At 47.1% G+C, this 27,829-nt stretch overlaps 1 protein-coding gene and 1 long non-coding RNA gene across 3 annotated transcripts in view; one reads left to right on the top strand and one right to left on the bottom strand.

Annotated features, from left to right (window-relative positions):
• Positions 1–14,367: 14,367 nt before the first annotated feature.
• The window catches only part of LOC103880444, a 30,106-nt gene continuing 16,644 nt past the window's right edge, over positions 14,368–27,829 (bottom strand). The window contains exons 2-3 of the long non-coding RNA XR_002519243.2: positions 17,775–17,978; positions 14,368–15,888 (exon numbers count right to left, since the gene is read on the bottom strand). This is a non-coding gene — a long non-coding RNA (uncharacterized LOC103880444). The remainder of the gene's footprint in view (positions 15,889–17,774; positions 17,979–27,829) is intronic.
• CHD9 (chromodomain helicase DNA binding protein 9) overlaps positions 26,654–27,829 on the top strand; it is a 276,773-nt gene continuing 275,597 nt past the window's right edge. For both annotated transcript variants that reach the window (XM_021931967.2, XM_017953359.3), the window contains exon 1: positions 26,654–26,746. The gene's annotated coding sequence lies outside the window, so the exon portion shown is untranslated. The remainder of the gene's footprint in view (positions 26,747–27,829) is intronic.

Genomic DNA, 27,829 nt, shown 5'->3' with positions numbered 1-27,829 from the left:
TGGCCTGGCAAGAAACTCAGATGAGAAGTGCTATCTATCAAAATAGATTGGCTGTCGACTACTTGCTAGCAGCTGAAGGAAGGGTCTGTGGAAAGTTTTTACCTTACTAATTGCTGTCTACACATAGATGATCAAGGGCAAGTAGTTGAAGACATAGTTAGATATATGACAAAACTGGCACATATGCCTGTGCAAGTGTGGCATGATTTGATCCTGGGGCCATGTTTGGAAAATGGTTCCCAGTGCTAGAAGGATTTAAAACTCTTATAATAGGAGTTATAATAATAATAGGAACCTGCCTACTGCTCCCTTGTTTGCTACCTGTACTTCTTCAAATGATAGAAAGCTTCACCGCTATCTTAGTTCACCAAAGTGTTTCAGCACAAGTGTACTATATGAATCACTATCCATCTGTCTTGGAAGAAGACATGGGTAGTGAAAATGAAAGTGAGAACTCCCACTAATAAAATGAGTGAGAGTCTCAAAATGGGGGAATAAGGGAGGAGACCACCCCTCACGTTGTCTTATGCCCAATTTCTGCCTCCAAAGAAAGAAGAAGTAAAAACTAAAAGGCAGAAATGAAATCCACAGACAGCCAGCCCGGTGCCACACCCTGGGCCCGGTAGTTAAAGATCCACCCCGACCTAATCACTTATGTTATCTATAGATTACAGACATTGTATAGAAATGCACTGTGAAAATCCCTATCTTGTTTTGTTCTGATCTAATTACCGGTGCATGCAGCCCCTAGTCATGTACCCCCTGCTTGCTCAATGGATCACGACCCTCTCACATGCACCCCCTTAGAGTTGTGAGCCCTTAAAAGGGACAGGAATTGCTCACTCGGGGAGCTAGGCTCTTGAGACAGGAGTCTTGCCGATGCCCCCTGCAGAATAAACCCCTTCCTTCTTGAATAAACCCCTTCCTTCTTTAACTCGGTGTCTGAGGAGTTTTGTCTGCAGCTTGTCCTACTACAATGTAACATTTAACAGATGAGAAAACTGAGGCTCAGAACAGAGAAGTAATTCCTCCAAGCTGGTAAGTGGTGGAGCTACCAGCCATAAAACTGGCAAATGCTGATAGGGTTCAGGACATACCACCCCAAAATATGACAGTGGGAGACCAGAATATGCTACCCTAAATATGCTTTCTTGGCATAAGGATTATTTTAAGCTGGTTGTTTTGGGAAACAGAAGACAAAGAAGATGATTGGAAGTTACCCTTTTAGGCCAGGCGCAGTGGTTCACGGCTATAATCCCAGCACTTTGGAAGGCCGAGGCAGGCAGATCACGTGAAGTCAGGAGTTCCAGACCAGCCTGGCCAATATGTCGAAACCCTATCTCTACTAAAAATATGAAAATTACCCCGGCATAGTGGGGTGTGCCTGTAGTCTCAGCTACTTGGGAGGCTGAGGCAGGAGAATCGCTTGAACCCAGGAGGTTGGAGTGCAGTGAGCCGAGATCATGCCAATGCAATCCAGCCTGGGTGACAGAGCAAGACTCCATCTCAAAAAAAAAGATAACTAAATTACAATTATACTTTTTTAATTTTTTGTTTTTAAGAATAGAGACAGGGTCGGCCGGGTGCGGTGGCTCGCTCCTGTAATCCCAGCACTTTGGGAGGCCAAGGTGGGCGGATCACAAGGTCAGGAGATCGAGACCATCCTGGCTAATACGGTGAAACCCCATCTCTACTAAAAAATACGAAAAGTTAGCCGGGTGTGGTGGCAGGTGCCAGTAGTCCCAGCTACTCAGGAGGCTGAGACAGGAGAATGGCATGAACCCGGGAGGCAGAGCTTGCAGTGAGCCGAGATCACGCCACTGCACACCAGCCTGGGTGACAGAGTGAGACTCTGTCTCAAAACAATAAGTAAACAAATAAATATGGCTCAAGCCTGTAATCCCAGCACTTTGGGAGGCGAGGCAGGCCGGATCACGAGGAGTCAGGAGATGGGACCATCCCTGTAGCTAACATGGTGAAACCCCATCTCTACTAAAAATTACAAAAACCTAGCCGGTGAGGTGGCCCAGGCCTGTAGTCCCAGCTACTCTCGGGAGGCTGGGAGCAGGAAGAATGGCGTAAACCCGGGAGGCGGAGCTTGCAGTGAGCCGAGATCAGGCCACTGCACTCCAGCCTGGGTGACAGAGCGAGACTCCGCCTCAAAAAAAAAAAAAAACAAATAAATAAATACATAAATAAAGAATAGAGACAGGGTCTCACCATGTTGCCCAGGCTGGTCCCAAAGTCCTCAGCTCAAACAATCCTCCCACCTCAGCCTCCCAAAGTGCTAGGATTACAGGCATGAGCCACCTCACCTGGCCAATAATTACACTTTTAGAAATAGACTACACTCAGTATGTAAGCTGGGACTTAAATTAGGTCTTCTAAATATTTTGTGTAATTCACATCATCTTGCAAAATTCCCTGATTTCCATGATGGCAAAAATAATTAGTATTTAGTCACTGGGGGACCAGAGAGAAAGGCAGAGAGAGAAAGAGACTGAGAGAGTGTAAATGTGACGTATGTGTTCAGATGCACTTTGGAATAATTGTCAAATGCATTTGATGTTCAACAACTTTTATTATTTATTTTAATTTTTTGTAGAGACACGAGTCTCACTGTTTCTCAGACTGGTCTCAAACTCCTGGCCTCAAGTGATCCTCTTGCCTCAGCCTCCCAAAGTGCTGGGATTAGAGGTGTCAGCTACTGGACTGGCTGATGCTTAGCAATTTTTCAAAAGAAAGAAGGTAATCTTGGAACAAAGAAGAAGTATATAATTGTGTAACAGGAACAAGGTTATCAAAGTGTGAGCACTCCCAACCTTCTCCCACTGGAGAGTTCTTTGCCAAACTGGTTTCAGGAAGTTCATAATAAAGAATCATGAAAATGATTCTGCAGGAGAGGAGAGAGGAAGGAAGGAACAGAGTCTTACTTGCTTAATCCCTGGGGGTCTTTTTTGTTAGGGAGAATTAGGTAATGAGCCAAGCAGAAAGGAAACTTTCTTTTTAAATGGCAAGGCAAAATGGATCTACATAATAAAGAACGAAAGGGGAATAGGGAGAGGTAAGAAACAGAAAAGCCACAGGGGCTAGAAGTTGAGGATGAGTTTGAGGGGATTTGATAAGAAGCTCAAGGGCAGCTCTGGAGGTGAGAGAGTTGGGGAGGAGAAGGAAAGTAATTTTGATACGTTTTGCTATCGGTTTTGAAATGGATCCTGTTTAATGTTTTTTAAGAGAAGCAGAAATGATTGAAATTCCTTTTTAATTAATTTGGGTTGGTAGATTGTGGTTCTACGGCTGTGGAATTTAGAAGGATTACAGTTGCTTTTGACATTCCTCTGTTTTCAAGTCCAGTATCTGCTACAGATGGATACTAGTCCAGAGCATTAACAACAAAAAACTGCATGCTACAATCTGGGACAATTTTACTAGAACGTTTTTCATAAGTATTATTAAATGGTAGGATTTGGGATGATTTTATTTTCTCTTCTTTTGCCTATTTTTCTAAATTCTCTATAATAAACATATATTACTTTTAATGAGAAAAAAATGCGTTTATGCAATAATGGTGAATCAAAACTGAGTAAACTTTTTTTTTTTCTGAATTTTTCTGTGAAATCTCCCTGTCCCTACTCCTTCCTCACCCCCTATGGCACCTGCAGAAAATAAGGGAAAACTCCCTCATCATGCTGTTGAAAATGGAGTTTTTTGTTGTTTATTTTATTTATTTTTATTTTTAGACAGGGTCTCACTCTGCCACTCAGGCTGGAGTGCAGTGGTCAGATGACAGCTTACTAAAGCCTTGACCTCCCAAGGCCCAGGTGCTCCTGCTGTCTCAGCCCCCCAAGTAGCTGGGACTACAGGCATGCACCACCATGCCCAGTTAATTTTTGTATTTTTATAGAGATGGGGTTTCACCATGTTGCCTAAGCTGGTCTCAAACTCCTGGGCTCAAACGATCCACCCACCTCGGCTTCCCAAAGTGCTGGTTTCACAGGTATGAGCCACAACATCTGACCTAAAATTTATTATTATCTTGTGATGCTATATAGGCCAGGCACAGTGTCTCACACCTGTAATCCCAGCACTTTGGGAGGCCGAGGTGGGCAGGTCACCTGAGATCAGGAGTTCAAGACCAGCCTGGCCAACATGGTAAAACCCTGTCTCTACTAAAAATACAAAAAAAAAAAAAAAATTAGCCAGGCGTGGTGTTGCTGCCTGTAATCCCAGCTACTTGGCTGAGACAGGAGAATCGCTTGAACCCAGAAAGCAGAGGTTGCAGTGAGCCAAGCTCTTGCCACTACACTCCAGCCTGGGTGACAGAGCGAGACTCTGTCTCAAAAAAAAAAAAACTATATAAATTCAAGTTCTAACCACTCCTTGGAGTTACTCATCACTGAGTACTCCCATGTGTATGTGCAGTGTACATATCAATAAATTTCTCCTTGCTCTCTTTTGTTAATCTGTCTTTTGTCAATCTGATAGCAACAGGAGTCAGCCAAATGCCTAAGTAGATAGGGGTGGGTACCCAGTGAAACTCCACCTCCAAGCCAAAGACAGTTTAAAGCCTGAAAGCCAAGCTACAAGTTAAATCCTCAGACCAGATTGAGAACCTGTCTTCCTGTTCAGCATGCTTTCCACTGATTGGTCCCCACCCTTCACCTATTTTACATACACCTACCTTTTCCTAATTAGTTTTCTACACTGTTGTGCCCACCTTTGAGTGGTGTCTTTGCTTTAAACTTCTTTGCATACTCACAAACCAGTCAGCAGGTACTCCTTATTCTGAGCCCATGATAGCCCCAGGCTCAGCCATATTAGGGAATTTTTCCCACCTTCAGGTAGGGGAACCACCCCCTATATCACCTCTCCACTGAGTACTTTCCTTTTCCTTAATAAATTGTACTCTAGTCACTTTCCAATATCCATGCACCTAATTCTTCCTGGATGTGAGACAAGAACTTGGACCCAACTGAGCTAAAGAGCAAAAAGACCACAACAAATCTAACTTTTAGGGGCCACAACTAATGAATCTAAAATAGGTAGAGGGAAAATGACCTTTCTTTCCTTTTCATACACTATCAAAGGGTGCCAGGGGAGAGAGGAGACAGACAACCTGTCTGGGCTGGAAACAATTGGCCATAGGGCCCAGAGATGACCCAGTAGAGTTACCATTTTATGGGAAGAGCCTGCTCTAATTATTCTCCATTCTCCTTCCAGCCCAGCCCTTACACACACTTTATCAGGTAAAGTACATCCTGGCCTGTATCTCTTTATCAAGAACAATGTTCTCAAGGTGAGTTGAGTACATGTATGTGACACAGTCTTATCATAATCAGTGGCTCATGAAAGCCATGGTGTGGAGGGAGTAGGAATATGTCTCCTCTAAATCAAGGGATGAGCTTGCATACCTTTAAGAAGGCTCAAGCATGATTCAGAATCACATCTCAATGGTCAGGCTTTACCATCCCCTAACCCTGAAAATCTGTCTGTAATTGTCCAATGAGTTCTTCTTGCCCTCTTCCCAGAAAAGCCAATGCACTGAGCACAGCAGTTGTTGCAGCAAAGAAAGAAAATAACCATGGGGCAGCCCAGCAAGAGGACAGGAGATAACTTTCAACTCTGACTCTCTAAGAATTCAGAGGCTAAGGTTTTTCAAGGATACTTTGGTAGACAGGTAGCTAAGGAATGGGGAATGTTGACTGGTTGGGTTGAGAATGAAATCACCAGGGATCAAATCTGTCTTCTTGCATGAAGTCAGTTCCTGGGAGGGAGTCACAGGACTGCTTGAGTCAGTTTCTTGGCATGGGCCACCAGTCTGAGCGGTGCTCAGCTGGTCCGTCAGAATGCAAGGTCAGAAAAAGATCTCAATAATGATGTTATCTATAGGAGCAATTGGGGAGGTTACAAATCTTGTGACCGTGGGCTATATGACTCCCAAACCATAATTCTAATCTTGTGGCCAATTTGTTCATTTTACAGAGGCAGTTGTGGTAGCCAAGCAAGGAGGTGGTTAGTTTCAGGGAGGGATTCTTATCATCTTCATTTTAAAGTTAAACTATAAACTAAATTACTCCCATAATTAGTGTAGCCTATGCCTCAGGATAAGCAATGACAGTTAGCTTGTGAAGCTAGAAGAAAGATGGAATCAGCTATATTAGATTTCTCTCACTGCCATAAAGTTTGCAAAGGCAGTTTCCCATCTCTCCTCCTGGAATTTGTTGACATCACTCTTTAGATTACCCTCCTCTATGGAAGACTGATGGCATGGTGACTGTTTTAAGTTCCTGGGGATGATGTAACAAAGGACTACAAACTGGATGACAACAGGAATTTATTCTCTCTCACCTCTAGAGAGTCTGAAATCGAGGTGACAGCAGGGCCATGCTTCCTTTTAAGACTCTAGGAAAAAATCCTTTCTTGCCTCTTCCAGTTTCTTGCCTCTTGCCCGTATGTTAAAGAAAGAATTTTCATGACACTTGTTAAAGATGGTAAAGCAGACTTTATTTGGGGGAACTACTACAATGGGATTTGGTCATAGGGAAGAAAGATTGGACTCACCTCAGGATACAACAAGAAAATGTGGGAATTTACAGCCAAGGAACAAGTTGGGGATTGGTGAATGGAAAAATCACTGAGAGGAAACATCAGAGATAAAGGGGTAGTCTTCGTAGACTGACTCAGCAGATTCTTGCTGAAGGCAGGCCAGGGTAAGATATTGAGAGAGATATCAAGAATGGGAGATCTTCACTAAACTGATCCAGCTGAGCTAGACTACGCATGCCAGCTGCAGAGACGAAAGGTCAGGGCCTTGAGGGCTTAGAGGAGTATGAACAGAATTAGGTCAAAGGAGTCTTTGTCATAACTGTTCTTTGGCTTGTAGCAGCATAACTCCCATCTCCGCCTCCATCTTCTCATGGTCGTCTTCATCTATGTCTCTGTGTCCAAATTCCCTCATTTCTCTCATGAAGACACCAGTCAGCCAGGTGTGGTGGCTCACACCCATAATATCAGCATTTTAGGAGGCCGAGGCAGGAGGATCACTTGACCCCAGGAATTTGAGACCAGCCTGGCCATCTCTACAAAAAAAAATTTAAAAATTAGCCAGGCATGGTGGCACATGCCTGTAGTCTTAGCTACTTGGAAGGCTGAGGTGGGAGGATGACTTGTGCCTAGGAGTTTGGGGCTGCAATGAGCCATGATCACACCACTGCACTCCAGCCTGTGTGACAGAGTGAGACCCTATCTAAAAAAAAAAAAGATACCAGTCATTGGATTTAGGGCTCACTCTAATCCAGCATGACCACATATTAACTTGGTTACATCTTCAAACCCTATTTCCAAATTAGGTCACATTCAAAGGTCCCAGGTAGATAGGAAGTTTGGGAGGAGATTATTGAATGCACTGCTGTGGTTAAAACCCCAGTCTTTAGAGCTCAGATTCCTATTCTGCCACTAACTGGCTGTGTTAACTTGGGCAATTCATGCAACCTTCATAAATGTGCTGTCTCACCTGTAAGGTATGAATTTTACCTTCCTTGTATAGCTTTTGTGAGGAGAAAATTAGATAACATTTGTGAAGCATCTTTGAGCTCAATACCTGGCACTTGGTGAATGTTCCGTGAGTGGAAGCCATTGGTCACCATCTCCCATCAATCCAACCCCCAGTCCATCGCTGGCTCCTTTGCAGCTTATCTACTCCACCTGCCCTTTACATGTTGGTTTTTGCAGAGTTTTGTCCTTGATAGATGCTCTTCTGCTCCAAGCAGTGCCTCCCCTCAGGGTATATGTGTGTGGGGAGAGGATGCAGGCACCTTATCTACTGCATCTGAGGAATGCCAGCCCCTCCAAATTATCAGACCCAGAGGAGCACTGAAGCGTGGCGGCAGTCACTCTTCACTCCTGCCTTGAATCAAGTCATTGCCTCTTGAAACCACTTGCTATGTGGGCTCTAGATTGATGCCAAGCAGCCATAAAATTAACCACACAATGCCATAGGCTGGACACCAAAACTCGTACCCTATAGTTCAACATTTAAAGCTAATCACTAATCAATGTTATTTCGTAAGCCAATGAGAATTCCTGTCAAACAACTTTGTATCCACCCACCCCTTGTTCCCTTTTGCCTTTCGAAACCTGACTGTAACCTAGGCTGAATGGAACACTGCCCAAGGCAACTCGAAAGTGTTTCCCAGGCAGCTGTCCTCATGCTGCCTTCATAAATTTTTTTTTTTTTTTTTTTTTTTTTTTTTGAGAGGGAGTCTTGCTCTGTCACAAGGCTGGAATGCAGTGGCACGATCTCGGCTCACTGCAACCTCTGCTTCCTGGGTTCAAGCGATTCTTGTGCCTCAGCCTCCCCAGTAGCTGGGATTACAGGCACGTGCCACCACACCCAGATAATTTTTGTATTTTTAATAGAGACGGGGTTTCCCCATGTTGGCCAGGATGGTCTGGATCGCCTGATCTCATGATTCACCCGTCTCAGCCTCCCGAGTGCTGGGAGCCACTGTGAGCCACTGTGCCCGGCCTCAAATGCTTTAAAATTATATTTTGTGCCTCAGCTTCTTCCCTTACAACAAGGGCATTAACTGCCACGCTGTGTTCTGATGACTCTGTTGGGAGCAAAATTCTTCCTCTTCCAAATCGGGTCCAGCAGATTGAGGCCTACAAATGTAACTGAGAAAGGACAGATTAACAAGAATTTTTTTCCCACTTGCATATGGGAGCTTCCATAACAGAAAACTCATGGAATAGCCCAAAGGAAAGGTTTGTGTTGTCAACTTAACAAAAGAGAGGTTTTTAGGGCTACAATAAGGGAGCATGGAAGGTCCTAGTGGGCTTTTTGTTGCTAATAAATGGGCAATCTGTCTTCTTGGCGGCTAAATCCGCAGGAAACTCCCCCAGAGTGGGGTTCATTGAGCTGTAATTTTGGTTGGGAGGCTCTGCTTTAGTCAGATAAGGGAAGTTCAGATAAGAGTTGTTTCTGCACCTTTTGCAGGTCAAATATTTTCACCTTAAAATAACCTTTATAGCAACCCTGGAGGTCCAAAAGGGTTTCCACAACTCCCAAATGAATTCCTCAAGTCTCAGCCTCCAAAGGCAAACTGCCTAGCTCAAGCCCCAGCTGTGTCCTTGAGAGCTGAAAGACCTGGTTAACCCCCTATATTAGTCAGGGTCTTCCAGAGAAACAGAACCAACAGAATATATGGAGATACATAAGGGGAGATTTATTATGGGAATTGGTTCACATTATTATGGAGGCCAAGAAGTCCCATGTTATGCCACTGGTATGCTGGAGACCCAGGAAAGCCAGTGGTGTAATTCGGTCTGAGGCTGACAGCATGAGAACCAGAGAGGCCGCTGATCTAAGTCCTGGAGTTTGAAAACCCAAGAACCAGGAGCTCCAATGTCTGAGGACAACAGAAGATGGATGTTCCAGCTCAAGAAAAGAGAGAGAATTCTCTACCTTGTTGTTCTATTCAGACCTTCAACAGATTAGATTAATGAGGGTGGCTCTTCCTGACACAATCTACTGATTAAAACGCTAATCTCTTCCAGAAACACCCTCCCAGGCACACCCAGAAATAGTGTTTTACCAGCTATCTGGACATCCCTTAGCCAAGTTAAATTGACACATAATTTTTTTTTTTTTTTTTTTTTTGGAGACAAATCCTCACTCTGTCACCCAGGCTGGAAAGCAGTGATGTGATCTAGGCTCACTGCAACCTCTGTCTCCCAGGTTCAAGCCATTCTCCTGCCTCAGCCTCCTGAGTAGTAGCTGGAATTACAGGCACATCCCACCACACCTGGACAATTTTTGTATTTTTAGTAGAGACGACGTTTTTCCATGTTGGCCAGGCTGGTCTCGAACTCCAGACCTCAAGTGATCTGCCCACCTCGGCCTCCCAAAGTGCTGGGATTACAGGCATGAGCCACCGCGCCCAGCCTTGACACATAAAATTAACCATCACACCCCCTGTACCCTCTGTACTACAATGGGGTTTTGTTGTAGGGGAAAGAGATTGGGCTTAATTCAGAATACAAGGAAATGTGGGAATTTACAGCCAAGGAGCAAGTTGGGATCAGTGAATGGATTAAAACTGCCTATGTTTTAATCTATAAAGTGAGCACAGTGTGATGGTGAGGATTAAATGAGTTCTGTATGTATTGCATTTGGAACAATGCTCAGACATGGTAAGAGTGATATAAGTGTTTGCTATCATTATTTCTGTTTTGTCCCATGGGCACCTCAAACTCAACCCCTCTAAAACTCAACCCCTAATCTTCCCTTTAAACCTGCCCCTCCTTGTACCCTTTTTTTTCCCTAGGATGCCTTCTAATTGGTATTCATGCTTCTGGCTTTATCCTTCCCAACTCCATCCTCTAAACAGTTACAAGGGTGCTCTACCTAATATACAAATCTACATTGTTCTGATTTACTCAAATCTCTCTGAAAATGACAGAAACCAAATTTAAACCACTGTAAACAAACAAACAAAATGAGTGAGTTTATTGGCTCATGTGAATCATCTAGGGGAAGAAGTATTCTGGCATGGCTGGATCCAGTTGCCCAAACAAGTTGATCAGGATGATGTCTCTCCTTCTCTCCACTCTGCTCCACTCTGCTTTGTGGCTTCATTCTCAAGCAGGCCCTTCCCAGTGGTTAAGAGTTTCCAGGGCCAGCCAGGCACGGTGGTTCACACCTGTAATCCCAGCACTTTGGGAGGCCAAGGCGGGTGGATCATGAGGTCAGGAAATCGAGATCATCCTGCCTAACACGGTGAAACCCCAAACCCCTTCTCTACTAAAAAAATTACCTGGGCGTGGTGGCACACGCCTGTAGTCCCAGCTACTCAGGAGGCTGAGGCAGGAGAATCGCTTGAACCAGGAGGCAGAGGTTGCAGTGAACCGAGATCACGCCACCGTACTCCAGCCTGAGCGAGAGACTCTGTCTCAAAAAAAAAAAAAAAAAAGAGTTTCCAGGGCCAAATCCTACAATTGTATTAATTCCAAAAGAAGGTGAACGTTCCTTTCCTAATTGCTTCAATTAAAAGTTCAAAGACGGCTGGGCGCAGTGGCTCACACCTGTAATCCCAGCACTTTTGGAGGCTGAGGTGGCGGATCACCTGAAGTCACGGGTTCGATAGCAGCCTGGCCAACATGGCAAAACCCCATCTCTACTAAAAATACAAAAATTAGCTGGGCGTGGTGGTGGGCGCCTGTAATTCCAGCTACTTGGGAGGCTGAGGCAGAAGAATCGCTTGAACCTGGGAGGCAGGGGTTATAGTGAGCCAAGATTGTGCCACCGCACTCCAGCCTGGATGACAGGGACTGCATCTCAAAAAAAAAAAAAAAGTTCAAGGAAGACTCTCAGTGAACTAGTTTGGGTTTGTGCACCCGCCCTTGAACCTATCACTTTGACAGGGGCTATGCAGTGCTCAGGCTGAAGTTTAAGAATGGGATCAGCCCCAGCCAATCATGTAAACAGAGAGCGAGTGAGGAAAGGGTTCCCCAAGAGAAAAAAAGATAAGATTTGTTACTAAAACACAGGATACTAACCAGCCAAAAGCCACTGATGTCCTAGCATCACTCTTCTGCTGAAAGACACCCCACTGCGCCCATCAAGATAAACTCTCAAGCTCTCAATATAAAATACAAGGTACTTCACGATTTGATCCTTTTTTTTTTTTTGATACGGAGTCTGGCTCTGTCACCAGGCTAGAGTGCATGGTGCAATCTCAGCTCACTGCAGCCTCCGCCTCCCGGATTCAAGCGGTTCTCGTGCCTCAGCCCCCTGAGTAGCTGGGATTACAGGCATGCGCCACCACACAGATAATTTTTTGTGTGTGTATTTTTAGTAGAGACGGGGTTTCACCATGTTGGCCAGGATGGTCTCAGTCTCCTGACCTCGTGATCCACCCACCTCGGTCTCCCAAAGTGCTGGGATTGCAAGCGTAAGCCACTGCACCCGGCCCATGATTTGATCCTTTTTGCTTGTCAAACTTTACCTCCCTGTCCCTGTCCCGTGGGCACCTTAGGCTCCTATAACACTGTACATTGTGCCCCATGCAGTTCTTGTATCCAACTCCAGGTCATACATTCCCTTTCTGAAATACCCATCCTCTTTGTCTAATTCCAACTTACTCTTGAAAGCTCTCGGGTCTCACCTAGACTGGAAAGATCTCCCTGGACCACCCTGTTCCAGGAGGTACTCCCACAAAGATGGCACTTTATGAACATTTTATGAACACTGAGGAGTTTGGCATAGAGTAGTTGCCCAGTAAACACTGAATTAATAAATGAATACAGGAATGAATGAATGAATGATGAGTGACAGAGTAGAAACTCAACAAATATTTGTTGAATGAATCAATTGGTTAAAACGAAAAAATGTATTGCCTCATGTAACTAAAAAATCCAGGGTAAGAGTTGAATGTATGAATAAATGGATAGATGAATGGATGGATGGATGGATGGATGGATGGATGGATGGATGGATGGAACGAACGATGGATGGAAAGATGGAAGGACTGATGAACAGATGGGTGGATGGATGGATGGATAATGGATGGAAGGATGGATGGACAGATGGAAAGAAAGATGGAAGGAGTGATGAACAGATGGGTGGATGGATGGATGCATGGATGATGGATAATGGATGGAAAGATGAATGGATAGATGACTGGATGAAAGGAAGGAAGGGGGGATGGATCGATGATGGATGGAAAGACAGATGGATAGATATATTAACCAATAAACCCCTCCTCTTCCAGCAATTTGGGAAGTTGGCATTTGCAGGCCTGTTTTTCCAGAGGTTAAAGTTATATTTCAGTAGACATAATCCTGACCACTTTTACCAGGCACTTAAGAAATTCTCGAACCTCAAAGGGAGACAGAAGAGTGATCCTAAGCTCCAGTGGATAACTGGAATGTCCTTAAAAGGAAACTGAGTACTTTTTTCTGTTACAGATTAACTTCCCAGTAAATTGCAGCATGCCTGCCACAGCTGGAGGTGGATGAAGAATTCTGTTTTTAAAAGACCTCAGAGAACTTGAATTTAATTAAATGAGCATTTTTACTCCATTCCAAAAGGAAGCAAAACAAACCACCCTGTTTCTGAACTTCGAAGGACCTAAAGCTTCCTTCCTTTGATTTGGTAAAAAGCTGAGTGAGTTCTGCCCCTCAGGAGCTAGTGAAATAAGGACAGCCCCGCCTCAAAGCCTCACCACCAGCTGCGAACTCTTTCCATAGAGTCCTGAGTGTGGGCATTGCAAGCAGCTCTCACCAGGCACGATCCTGTTTTGCAAGGTAAATTTCCATTAGGAGGGAGGAGGGAGAAAAACAGAGTTGTCTTAAAAAAAAAAAAAAAAAATTGAAAGGAGTTCCCAGAGCTTGGCCTATCCCCAGTAAGCTGTGCAAAGAGGCCCCAAACTTCCTGATCCCCAGCTGCAAGCCCAGGCCTGTTTCCTGGCCTGCAGCAAGCTTAGCACCCCTGGGACAGGGCAGGGCTTTGGGCCAGCTGACACGGCCCGGATCTCTCCTGCTCCTCCAGGCTCTGCTGAAGCAAAGGGAAACTCTGTAGTCAATTTCAGGCTGAACTGGCTTTGCTTCTTGGGCCTCCTTATTTCTTCCTCACTGCAGTTGCCTTATTGCTCAAAAGAATCTCATTCAGTTTCTCAGGTTTTTATGGCCAAAAGGAAGGTAGCTTACTGCTTCTCTTTCCCTCCCTTCCTCATCCCTCATTCCTCCAACTCCCTTCATTTCTTCCTTTCCTTCTCGCCCAGCCTCTCCCCTTTTTTCTCTTCCTCCCTCTTCCCTACCCCTTTTCCCCTATCCCTCTCCTTCTCTCCCTTCCTCCCTCCGTCTCCCCTCTCCTTCTCTCCCTTCCTCTGTCTCCCATCTCCTTCTCTCCCTTCCTCCCTCCGTCTCCCTTCTCCTTCTCTCCCTCTCCCTTTCTGCCTCTCCCTGCTTTCATCTCCCTACCGCTTCCCTCTTTTTCTCCATCTCCCTCTCCTTCCCCTCCTCCCTCTCTTCCTCTTTTCCCTCCTCCTCCTTCTTGCCTTCTGTCCTCCCTCCTCTTCTCCCTCTCTCCTCCTCCCTCTCCCTCTTTCCTCTCTTTCTCTCCTTCCCCCCTCCTCTCCCTCCTCCCTTTCTTCATCTTTCCTCCCTTCTCTCCCTCCCTTCTCCCACTTTCCTCTCTGTCTTTTCCTCCCTCCCCCTACCCCCCACCACAGTAAAAATAAAAAGTCCCTCAATCCATCACCCAACCTGCAGTGGGGCAACTGCAAGCTGACCAGTTACCTACTTCTCAATAGGCAAGTAGGTTCCAGTGAATAAAGAAAAATGGTCCTCACTATGCACAGGCTATAAAGGGACTCGTATTTCAGTTTAATCATGAGAAAGGCTCTCTACTTTAAGTAGCACTCTACATGCATTTCCCAAGCCAAACTGCTAGGACTCAACTGCGGGTTCTGCTCCTTCCTGGCTGTCCATACTCAGGCAAGTGACTTTATTTCCTCCATTTCCTCATCTATAAAATGGGGGTGGTTGGGATTAAACTGTCTGTGGAAAGTTCTCAGCATGGCGCCTGGCACAAAGCAACATCTCCCTCGCCTCTGTTCTCACTCCTGTTCCACAGAATTACACCCACTCTTCTCTGCTGATCCTCTAATCTCACATCCCCAATTCTGTCTTTCAAATGTGTTGTGTCATCATTTATTTGCAAACATGTCTATTTAATTTCAAATGAAAACGCTTTTGAGTGGAATTAAAAACAAAACACATGCGGGGGAGAAAAGAAAGGCTGACAGACATGTTAGTAAACAGTGAAATATTTTTGAAAGCTGGATACAGATAGCTCAGATGCTCGAGGGTTGAAATGGACAGACTTTGGCTATGAAGAGATATGCGAATGTTAGCAGAGGGACCTTTTTGGGGGATTAAGGAATCAGGAACACAACTCTCTCTTCTTTCCTTCCCACCAGGGCTCCATGCCCCACTTACTGGAGGACCAAGCAAGACCTTGTTGCCTTCGATTTACAGGATCCCAGTCAGATCCTGATATTTTCCATAGATTCTTAACAACATTTCAAGTTAAATATTAAACTATTCATAGACATAGTGTGGAGTGAGCCAAGTGCAACACGTTGCTGTCAGGGGTGTTGGCTACTCCGCCAGCTGTTGAAAAAAGGAGAAAGAAAGAGAGCAAACTGAGATCCACACACCCCACACATTATGACCAAGGCGCCTTCTGAATTCAGGAAAGCCAGGCAGACGGGGATCACTGGATGCTCACAGCTTGGCAGCAGATATTCATTGGAGCCAGAACAGTCTGCTCTGAGGCTTGTCTGCATCCGGAAGTTGCAGGAAAGTTCCACAACGTGTAAAGACTTCTTTTGTCCTCTCTGTGGGAGAGCTGGGGAAATAGGATTCCTTATAGACTTATCCTCCCCTCCCCTCCAAGGAGCAAAGGCTGCTAAAAACTTCTGAAGCCTGAATCCTAAAGTTGGAGGCTTTCTCTCTCTCCTCCCAGTGATCGGAGCTTCTCAGGGTTGGGACCGTCTCATGGTTCACGGGCCAAAGGCAGTTCCAGGAAGGTGAGGGTCTGACTCTGGAGAGAGGCATCTCAGCTCTTTGGCTCAGGGGTTGCATCCTTCAGCGGGGCATCCTTGCAGTCTGCTGCCTGGGTGCCGGTCTCCAGCCCTGGCTCTCCTCCCTCCCGCTCTTCTGCAGGCTTCTGGGACTCAGCTGCCACTGTGGTGCTCTTGCTGGAGCGGCACCCCATCTCAGAGGGACCCAGAGGATCCAGTGCTCTTGGACGTTCCGGGAGGAGGAAAGTCTGTGCGGCTGATCCTTGGGGGCCAGCGTTAAATAACCGTCCTCGGAGCACTGTTGAAAAGAGCCAGTTCCGTTTCTATGGACACAAGGAGATGCCCCCCTGTGCATAAGGAGCCCCCTGTGGGGTGGGCAGGGCCTGGAGAGCTGCCCTTCCAGCTAACCTGGCCAATTCCAGTCACTGTGCCCCATTCATTCCACCAGAAGAATTCCCATTTGTTTAATCTACAACTTACAAATCACCCCACCACCACTTCCTAGTTACCTGTAAACACCAGCCCCTATCTTCACATGCAAAACAAGTCCTGTCACTATGCAACGGGCTGTGGCCTCCCTCTGTATCTCAGGGCCACGTTCAGTTCCTAGGACTCACCCCCCCACTTGGAGACCATCCTTTAACCTAGAATGCCAACTCCACCCAGTGGTGAGGAAGAGGGAGTCTTAGGACCATGGACTCCTGGGGTTATCCAAACAGGTAAGTCATTAAAATAACTAGCTAATAGATGCTGGGTGCTACTCAGTGCCAAGCACAGTTCACATCCATTATTTGTTTACAACCCTAAGAAGTAGGTATATTATTTAATCTTCATTTAACACATGGAGACACTGAGGCACAGGGAGGTTGAGTAATTTGTCTGAGGTAGTTTCTAACAGCCAGCAAATAGCAGGGCTGGGATTTGAACCCAAGTCATCTGCCTTCCAACCTCTTATATTTTCTTTTTTTTGTTGTTGTTTTTGTTTTTGAGACAAGGTCTCACTCTCTTGCCCAGGCTGGAGTGCAGTGGTGCAATTATGGCTCACCACAGCCTAGGCTCAAGTGATCCTCTCAGCTCAGCCTCCCAAGTAGCAGGGACTATAGGTGCACGCCATCATGCCCAGCTAAGTTTTGTTTGTTTTGTTTTTTTGTAGAGGTGCCGGGGATTGGAGGGTGGTGGGGTTCTCACTTTGTTGCTCAGGCTGATCTCGAACTCCTGGGTTCAAGTGATCTGCCTGCTCAGCTTCTCAAAGTGTTGAGATTACAGGTGTAAGCCACCCACTCTGTTTATCACTATGCTAATCTTATCTATTAAAGACCCCGGCCGGGCGCGGTGGCTCAAGCCTGTAATCCCAGCTCTTTGGGAGGCCGAGACGGGCAGATCACAAGGTCAGGAGATCGAGACCATCCTGGCTAACCCGGTGAAACCCCGTCTCTACTAAAAAATACAAAAAAAAACTAGCTGGGTGAGGTGGCGGGCGCCTGTAGTCTCAGCTACTTGGGAGGCTGAGGCAGGAGAATGGCGTGAGCCCGGGAGGCGGAGCTTGCAGTGAGCTGAGGTCCGGCCACTGTACTCCAGCCTGGGCGACAGAGCAAGACTCCGTCTCAAAAAAAAAATAAAAAAAATAAAAAAAAAAATAAAGACCCCATCAGGCTATCTTCACACACCACAACAGATGTTATCCACTTCATAAGCTGTTATTGTGCTTTTAATCTGGGACACACGGGTAAAGGTTTTCGCAGCTGTGAGCGATCTCTGATGTGAATACTTCCTGAGTGAAGCCTCGTGTTCCATGGAACTGGAGTTGGGAACTCCTGTGCTCTATAGTTGACCCTATGTTATAGTCTGATCACCTGGCATTCCTTTTCCTGACTCTAGTAGTGGACTGATAATCCTGACCCAGCTCCTAGGAAGCTAGATGGAGGGTCAGGCAGGACTGTGAAGCGGCTTTTCAGAGAAGTACATTTACAATGATTCTTTGTGTATGCACACAGCAGTCAAAGGTGACATTGACTCAGATTCATTTGTGGAGGGCAGGTGCACACCAGCCTCGGACACTTCACACAGACCTTCTTGGTTACTCCTCACAATCACACAGTCCTCCAAGGAAGTATTATTAACCCCACTTTAGAGTTCAAATCACTGAGTCCAGAGTGGTTTGGTCGGTTACCTGGGGTCACAAACCTGGTAAGCAGCCAGCTCAAGATGCAAGCGCAGGTCCTGCTGTCTCCAGAGCCTGTGATCTTCCCACTCCAATCCCCTTTCTGCCCCTGCCTCTGGTTGGTGCCATTCCTCCTTTCTGGGCCTGGGAATTCAGTGATCTGCAAGAATGCTGCAAAACTCCCTTATAAATCAGCTTTCTCTGAACAAACTTCTTGCCAACAGGACCTGGCAGAGTGACAATCCAGAAGACATCATGATGCTATTTACCTCTCCCACATAAATGCCAAAGTACACTTTGGGGCTGTCAGGGTGGAAGAGGGAGTTTTCATTTACCTTCCAATTAAGATGCCCCGTTTGAGGCAAAAACTCATTTGGATATTGGGATCCAGGGCCAACAATCCTCTTGTGGAGCCTCCAAATTAATCATGCTTAACCCAAGTCAGCCCAAGAGACAGGCAGCAGGAGCACCCAGGGGCCAGGTGAGAAACCCTAGGATTGTGCATGGACCAGTTTAGAGGCAAGGTCCATGGGATTAGATACGGGAGTCTTTAAAAAAATGTATGTGGTAAGAAATCTTGGCTTGCAGCTGGGCGTGGTGGCTTATGCCTGTAATCCTAGCACTTTAGGAGGCTGAGGCGGGTGAATCACTTGAACCCAGGAGCTCAAGACCAGCCTGGCAACATGGTAAAACTCCATCTCTACCAGAAAAAAAAAATACAAAAATTAGATAAGCATGGTGGGGCATGCCTGTAGTCCCAGCTACTTAGGAGGCGGAGGAGGGAGCATGGCTTGGACCCAGGAGATGGAGGTTTCAGTGAGCCAAGATTGTGTCAATGCCCTCCAGCCTAGTAAACAGAGCTAGACCCTGCCTTAATTTAAAAATCTTTAAAAAGAATCCTTGTCTTGCCTGTGACCACCTCTCCCCGCCACACCCTGGATGAGTTGTATAATCTGTGGGACCAAGTGCAAAATAAAAATGTGGACTCCTTGTTCGAAATGATTGAGAATTTCAAGACAGTGACAGCAGAACTTTATTTATTTATTTATTTATTTATTTATTTTTTTTTTTTTTTGAGACTGAGTCTGGCTCTGTCGCCCAGGCTGGAGTGCGGTGGCCGGATCTCAGCTCACTGCAAGCTCCACCTCCCGGGTTCACGCCATTCTCCTGCCTCAGCCTCCCGAGTAGCTGGGACCACAGGCGCCCGCCACTTCGCCCGGCTAGTTTTTTGTATTTTTTAGTAGAGACGGGGTTTCACCGTGTTAGCCAGGATGGTCTCGATCTCCTGACCTCGTGATCCGCCCGTCTCGGCCTCCCAAAGTGCTGGGATTACAGGCTTGAGCCACCGCGCCCGGCCAGACAGCAGAACTTTAAATGAAGCACAAGGCCCACGAATCCAGCCCTGTCCACACCCAACCTCTTCCTCAACTCCCAGAAATGGATTCACCTCGGACGAGGACTGTGATTTGCCAGATCTGCTATCTGGCTCAGCTCAGGGTACACAGCCCTAGGAATAGAATGTGACCAGAAGAAAAGCAAGAACAGAGAAATGAGGTATGGGCAACCCAAAGATGGATGGGACCTCAGTAGATCACATTTTAAATATTTTCAGCTTTAAACTGCTTCCTTAGACATTACTACCTACAAAACATAGCACACATGCACACACACACACACACACACACACACAGATCCACATTAAACACACAAAAACTTCTTGGAAAACATACTGACCATGTCATATGTTGGCAAGGTTGTGGAGCAACTGGAACTCTCATATATTGCTAGTGGGAACCATGATATGGTGCAGCCCCTACAGAAAACAGTTGGGCAGTTTCTTAAGAAGTATACGTTTACCATAGGGCATTTACCTGTATCAGTGAGCCCTGGATGCCATAAGAAAATACCACAGACTGGGTGGCTTACACAAGACATCTATTTCCTCACAGTTTTGGAGGCTAGAAGTTCATGAGCAAGCTGCCTGCAAAGTTCAGGTTCTAGTGAGGGCTCCCTTCCTGGCTTGTAGACAGCCCGCTTCTCACTGTATCCTCACATGACCTTTCCTCAGTACTGAGAGCTCTGATATCCTTTCCTCCTCTTATAAGGATACCAGTTCTATCAGATTTCTGGCCCATCCTTATGATGTCATTTAATCTTAATTGCCTCCATAAAGTCCCTTTGTGTATGCACACAGCAGTCAAAGGTGACATTGACTCCAAATACAGTCCCTATCTCCAAATACAGTCACATTGGAGTTCAGGGTTTCAACATATAAATTTGGAGGTAAGGCCGGGTGTGGTGGCTCACAGTTGTAATCCTAGCAGTTTGGGAGGCTGAGGTGGGTGGATCACTTGAGGTCAGAGTTCAAGGCCAGTCTGGTCAACATGGTGAAACCCCATCTCTACTAAAAATACACAAACTAGCCAGGTGTGGTGGTGTGCCCCCATAGTCCTGGCTACTCGGGAGGCGGAAGTGGGAGGATCACTTGAGCCTGGGGAGTCCAGGCTGTAGTGAGCTATGATTGTGCCATGGCACTCCAGCCTGGATGACAGAGAGACACTGTCGAAAAAGAAAGAAGGAAAGGAAGGGAGGGAGCGAGGGAGGGAAAGGAGGGAGGAAGAGAGGGAAGGAGGGAGGGAGGAAGAAAAGAAAGAAAATCAGATTTACTGTTTATTAAGAAAATTTGGGCTGGGTGCAGTGGCTCATGCCTGTAATCTCAGCACTGTGGGAGGCTGAGGCAAGCGAGTCACTTGAACCCAGGGGTTTGAGACCAGCCTGGTCAAAATGATGAAACCCCATCTGTACAAAAAACATACAAAAATTAGCTGGGTGTGGTGGCATGTGCCTGCAGTCCCAGTTACTCCAGAGGCTGAAGTGGGACATCACTGGAATCTGGGAGGTGGAAGAGGTAGAGATTGCAGCGTGCCAAGATTGTGCCACTGCACTCCAGCCTAGGCTACAGAGTGAGACCCTCTCTCTAAAACAAAAAAGGGAAGAAAAGAAAATAAAAACGTTTAAAGATCAAACAACAAAAATAAATAAAAACCATTTGCCAGGAGCCTAGGGGGCTTATTTGCCATCTGGTCCTAGTACTCGAGATCATTTAAAATTCTCGCTCTCCTGCTTCTCACTCACTTACTCAAACAAACCAAAAACACTTGCCACTCATTTAGCTCAACAGCTCTTTATTGAACCACAAGGTACAAAGTTCCATTTTGGGTGCTGCGCAGCTTATAGAACCTTAAATCGCAATTAAGGAGGCCTGAGCCTGGAGGCCAAGAGGGCTTGTGTGCACAGGGTCACCTAACAGCTATGACTGTAGGTCAGGAGAGTGGTCAACCCAAGGCACCCTGCAGAAGGGGAACTGGGGACATAAGCACCCAACCTCACTATCCTCCCTGCCTCTGGTCTTTGCCAGGTATACCATTGGCCAAACCCAGCTTGAAACTAGTAGGCATATAAGCCTTTGGTGGTGCCCATTTAAGTCAAACACACAGAGCCGGATGGAGGGTGGATACAAGACAGGTAGCACCACCCACATGGATATGACTCTTGGTTTTTTGTTATTTATTTATTTATATTATTTTTTAATAGAGATGGGGGTCGCATTATGTTACCCAGGTTGCTCTCAAACTCCTGGGCTCCAGAGATCTTCCTGCCTCAGCCTCCCAAAGTGCTGGGATTACAGGCATGAGCCACTGTGCCCGGCCAGTTTGTTTTTTGAAATCAGGTCTCACTCTGTTGCCGGGATGGAGTGCAGTGGAGTGATCAGGCATGGCTCACTGCAGCCTCGACCTTCTGGGCTCAAGCCATCCTCCTGTCTCAGCCTCCTCAGTGGCTAGAACTACAGGCGTGCACCACCACACCCAGCTATTGTGTGTGTGTGTGTGTGTGTGTGTGTAGACAGGGGTCTCACTTTGTTTCCTAGGCTGGTCTTGAACTCCTAGCATCAGGTGATCCTCCGGCCTCGGTCTCCCAAAGTGTTGGAATTACAGACATGAGCCACCATACCTGGAGCATCTTACTCCTGATTAAGGGGCATAGAATCTGCTGGATGAGGCCACATTCTTGCAGCAAATTATACTATTTAGCAGCATCAATAAGTCTTTTAATATGGAGGATGTCACACTGGAAATAGGGGACAGGGGAGGGCTTCCTAGAATAGGCCACATTTGAGCTGGACCTAGAAGGATGCACAGAATATCAGCTAGTAAAAGAGGGAAGGACACAGTGACCAAAATGAGCAAATATAAAATCCCTTCCTAAGAGTACAATTTAATTCTCTGGTCATTGATGGGAAGGCAGGTAGTGGTCATGGTTAAAAGCAGTTTCAGCATGAGAGGAACTTGGGTTTGAATACCACCTCTCCAGTGTACATGCTGTATGGCCTTCAGCAAGTTGCTTAACATTTTTTACTCTGTTTCCTTATCTGTAAGATGTAATTAATAATAACCGCTTCCTGGGGCCAGGCACGGTGGCTCACGTCTGTAATCCCAGCACTTTCAGAGCCCGAGGTGGGCGGTTCACTTGAGGTCAGGAGTTCGAGACCAGCCTGGCCAACATGATGAAACCCTGTCTCTACTAAAAATACAAAAATTAGCCAGGTGTGGTGGTAGGTATCTGTAGTCCCAGCTACTCGGGAGGCTGAGGCAGGAGAATCGCTTGAACTGGGAGGCGGAGGTTGCAGTGAGCTGATATTGCTCTACCCTACTCCAGCCTGGGCAACAGAGCGAGACTGTCTCAAAATAATAATAACTGCTTCCTGGGCTGTGCATGGTGGCTCACACCTGGAATCCCAGCACTTTGGGAGGCCAAGGTAGGTGGATGGCTTGAGCTCAGGAGTTTGAGACCAGCCCGAGCAACATGGTGAGATCCTGTCTCTACCAAAAATATAAAAAATTAGCCAGGCATGGCTGGGCGCGGTGGCTCAAGCCTGTAATCCCAGCACTTTGGGAGGCCGAGACGGGTGGATCACAAGGTCAGGAGATCGAGACCATCCTGGCTAACATGGTGAAACCCCGTCTCTACTAAAAAATAGAAAAAACTAGCCGGGCGAGGTGGTGGGCGCCTGTAGTCCCAGCTACTCGGGAGGCTGAGGCAGGAGAATGGTGGGAATCCGGGAGGCGGAGCTTGCAGTGAGCCGAGATCGCGCCACTGCACTCCAGCCTGGGCGACAGAGCGAGACTCCATCTCAAAAAAAAAAAAAAAAAAAAAATTAGCCAGGCATGATGGCACACATCTGTGGTCCCAGCTACTTGGGAGGCTGAGGTGGGAGAATCATTTGAGCCTGGGAGGTGGAGGTTGCAGTGAGCCAAGATCACACCATTGCACTCCAACCCGAGTGACAGAATGAGACCCCATCTCAAAATAAAATAAAATAAAATAAAATAAAATAAATACAATTAAAATAATTGCTTCCTGGGATTTTTGGAAAGAGTCAATGAGACAGAATCAGTTCATCTGCTATTATACTTCCTAACACCTGGGAGGGTTTGCAGGTACAGTCCAGAACCAGAACGTGACCTGTCTTATTCCCATCAATCATAGACACACTGTGACCTCAAGAGTTAAGTTGCCAGTCAGTCCACAAGCCAGCCTCACAAGACCAAGTGTCCTTTCCTTTCCCCTTGGTCTCTTTGGTATTTCTGCCTCTTTCCTTCTCTACACCTCCTGCTGGGGTCCCGACACCATCTTGCCCATGACTCCAGTGCCACCATTTCTAGCTCCATCCATTTTAGACCACAGAGGATCCTCACCCTCTTTAATGGAGACTCACTCTAGAAGATAAATATGCCCTTTCTTACTAAAAAGTAGGTCACATCTCATAACATAATTTTATGATTTTAAAAAACAAAAATAAACAGAATTCTCCCTTTGAAGAAAAGTGTGAACAGAACAAGAAAGCAAAAGGGATAAAAATGAGTACCTTGCCTATCTTGTTCCATATATAAAGCACAGCGTCCAGCACATAGTAGGTGCTTAGTAAACAGCACTGAGGTGTTCAGGGCATGTGCTTTGGAATAAGATAATCCCAATTCACATTCTGGGTACATTACTTGCTAACTCCTCTACCTAAGGGCAATTAAACATTACAGGTCTCAGTTTCTTCGCTGAGAAAATGGGGAGAGTAACAGTGCCTACTTTGTAGGATTGCTGTTGAGGATTAAATTGTCAATCTAAAATCCTTAGTGCGTGAGCCAGGTATGGCAGCTTGTGTCTATAATCCCAGCTACTTAGGAGGTTGGAGAGGGAGAAATGCTTGAGGCCAGGAGTTCTAGACCAGCCTGAGCAACATTAAAAAAAATAATAAATAAACCCCATCTCTTTAAAAAAAAAAGAAATAAAAATTTAAAAATTAGCCAGGCATGGTGACACATGCCTGTAGTCCCAGCTACTTGGGAGTCTGAGGTGGGAGGATCCCTTGAGCTCAAGAGTTTGTGGCTGCAGTGAACAATGATCGCCTGGGTTACAGAACAAGACCCCATCTCTTAAAGAAAACTCTTAGTGTCTAACATGTTATGAATATTTTATTATTATTTACATACTTCAGCCTACCAAAACTCCTGTTTTCCATGGAGAAAGCAGACCTGTTAATAACTCTGCAGTTTCCAAAAACACTGTGATTAGCAGAATGAGAAAAATGCCATGAGAACTCAGAAGAGAAAGTCACTAGGAAGACTAATCTCATCAGGTGATGCCAGAATCCGGAGGTTGTAATCTAGGACTTTGCCCAGGCATGCTTTGGGGCACAGTGATGGGGAGAGAGCTGTTGCAAAGATGGGGCAAGAGTGGTCGGGACATGACTCAGACACTTTAAAGTGAAAGAACGGGAAATTGTCTGCCAGCTGGTACTTACCTTGGGCTGTCAGCGCTCCTCTGACTTATTCACCTTCACCAGGGAACCAGCCTGCAGTGGAGTAGCTGGGGCTGGTTCCTATTACTGACGCCCACCACCCCCTGCCCTTCCAGGTATTGCCCACAGATGACACCTCCTCCTCCTGCTCCTCCTCCTCTTCTTCCCCTGCTCCTGCTTCTCCTCTTCTTCCTCCTGCGCCTTCTCCTCCTCCTCCTCCTGCTCCTCCTCCTCCACCTGCTCCTCCTCCTCCTGCACTTGCTCCTCCTCCTGCTCCTCCTCCACCTCCTCCTCCTGCTCCTTTCTTCCTCCTCCTCCTGCTTCTCCTCCTCCTCCTGCTCCTCTTCCTCCTGCTCCTAGTCCTCCTCGTTTCTCCTGCTCTTCCTCCTCCTGCTCCTCCTCCTCCTCTGCCCTTGATATTCACTTTGACCAGATTACACCAGGACAGAGTCCAAAGGTTAAATAGGTGCGTGTGCACACACACACACACACACACACACACACGGCTAGAACAATGACAGAGCGTTCTGGGGGAGCAGAGTGGGGGCCGGGGGGGACGGGGAGAAGAGGATTGCAGGAGTCACTTTCACAAATCACCTCAAATTTCCACTGAAGGCATTATCCCCAAATGTTGCCACACAGAGAAACTGCCAGGATTAAAAGAAAAGGTGAAGACGTTCCCATAGAACTCTGCAACGCTTGTATCCATCACAAGGCCTGTCTGCCCTTGGCGCCCTAAACATAGATTTATTTATTTATTTTTTTGAGGCAGGGTCTCACTCTGTCACCCAGGCTGGAGTGCAGTGGTGCGATCTCGGCTCACTGTAACCTCCTTCCGGGTTCAAGGGATTCTCCCACCCCAGCCTCGGAGCAGTTGGGATTACAGGCGCCTGCCACCACACCTGGCTAATTTTTGTATTTTTTGTAGAGATGGGGTTTCACCGTGTTGACCGGGCTGGTCTCAAACTCCTGACCTCAAGTGATCCTCTTGCCTCAGCCTTCCAAAGTGCTGGGATTACGGTGCCCGGCCCTAAATATAGATATTTTTAATAAATCATGTACTTACCCACAACGAGCTCAGTTGCTTTGCATTAGATCATTGTGTGTGTTAAAAGTATTCGTGTGTTACATTAAATGTGAATTCAACAAGAGCAGAGAGTTTGTGTTTTGTTCTTCATTGTATCCCTTGATTGTAGAAAAGTGGCACATAGTAGGTGCTCAGGTTAATCGTTGGTAAATGAAGAAATAAATGAAATATAAACATATTAAATGGTCTACGATATTTGTAAGCGTTTTGGCATGTCTTCATTTAAAGAATACCAGGCAGCTGGGAGCCATAGTTTACACCAGTAATCCCAGTGCTTTGGGAGGCTGCAGGCGAGAGGATCGCTTGAGGCCAAGAGTTCAAGAGCAGCCAGGGCAACATAAAGAGACCTCGTCCCTACAAAACAAACAAACAAAAACAATTCCCTTAAGCCGCCCCTTCCCCTTCCACTGCTCAGGGAAGGCCTTCCAGCAGAGCAGAGCACTAGGTCGCTGGCACACACCCATCCTCCACCAGCCCTGGCCTCTGTAGAGCAAGTCAGCAGAGCAGGCTGTTTCTCTCATCCAGGGACGGTTTAGGGGGTGGCAGGAAGAAAGGGCTGCTGATAGGCGAAGGGTCTCCTTGGGTTTGAGAGAACCCCAGCCTCGGATAGTCCCAGCACATTTAAACGAGAAGCGGTGCCAAAGTGGGGTGCACTGAAAGCTGCTGGATGAAGGGAAAGATCCCTGAGCCCAGCACGGAAAACCGGAGGATGGATACCAGGCCGAGGGCTAGGGCCTGGCCGTCCCTCTGTGCCCCAAGAGAAAGTTCACCAAGTTCAGATCCCAGTGCCCTGCAGCGGGTGAAGGTGGTCCGGCCCCAGGCCGAATCTGGCCACAGGGCTGGCGGCGCGTTGGAAAACCGCCCACGTGGGAAGCGCTGGCTGCATTTCCGCCCCGGACTGCGCTCCCGCCTGCCAGCTCGGTCTCTGCGCAGCCGCCCCGCGCCCACTAGGTGGCGCCTGCGCTCTAGTGGGCGCTTCATAGGCGCAGCGACCGCGACAGCTCGAACCTGAGTCCCAGGATTCCGGGGACTGGAGGGCAGCGCCGGCAGCCAAGGTAAGATTCCTGAGCTCCGGGCGTCTCCCTGGAGCCTCTGAGGTTGGGGTGGACAGCGGGGTGGCCGCTGGGCACAGTTTGCGGTCTGCAGAGATAACCGGAGGAGTCGGGGCGGCAGCACGTGTTGTAGCTGGGGGGCACCCAGAGACCCGCAGTCTCGGAGCTGGGCCTAAAGCAAGGCAGAGCACCAGGTCGCTGGCACGCTCGCATCCTCCCCAGCGCTCGCCTCCGAGAGCATGCCCGAATCCCCAAGCCGCGCGTCCTCGAAGCGGAAAGCAGCCACTGTCGCCTAGCGCCACTCCAGGGTGGCAGCGGAGTGCTGATAAGGTCCAGAGCACCACTTCTTAAACTTGTCTGCACGTTGGCGTTGCTTGGGGAGCATTAAAAAAATACCGATGCCCTAGTTCCACCCCCCCAGAAGCTCAGATGTGCTTGGTCTGGGGGGGGTACTGGACATCTGGGTATTAAAATGTTCGCAAGAGATTCCAGCTGGCAGCCAAATTTGAGGACCCTTGATCTAGGGAGTTGGAGAAAAACGGAGGACATTTGTTTGTTCTAACCCAGAATGCTGGTGATTCCCTCCTCCTCTTCCTCCAGTTCGCCCTCCTCCTCCTTTCTCATGTGCCTTTTAAGCAGGAAATGCCTCTGCCTTTGTACTGTCAAACCCAAGATAACATACTTACCATCCCCCACCCCCCACAGTAGGGCTGGTTCTGAAAGGGTTGAACTCAAAAATGGGCAGGGAACAGAAAGACACCAGTGTGGAGTGTGAGAGAAGACTCTTGGGGTTTACGGGTAGGAAGGGGATTCCTCCCCACCCTGATCCCAGAGAAGATCAGGAGACTGGCTGGAGCTGTCTTTCTCATTTTGGCAAACCTAGCTGATCAGGCAGTGAGAGGCCTTATAACAAGCAAGGGCCCTTTTGTAACTACTAAAAATGAGCCCTTACGTTTGTTTGTTTGTTTTATACAGATGGGGCCTCACTACATTGCCCAGGATGGTCTCAGACTCCTAGGCTCAAGCCATCCTCCAGCCTCGGCCTCCCAAAGTGCTGGGATTACAGGCATGAGTCACTGCGCCCCT

The sequence above is a fragment of the Papio anubis genome, chromosome 18 (genome assembly GCF_008728515.1).
Source record: "Papio anubis isolate 15944 chromosome 18, Panubis1.0, whole genome shotgun sequence".
NCBI classification, from domain to species: domain Eukaryota; kingdom Metazoa; phylum Chordata; class Mammalia; order Primates; family Cercopithecidae; genus Papio; species Papio anubis.
Note: the sequence above shows the minus strand (reverse complement) of the source record. Positions and strands in the feature narration are given on the sequence as shown.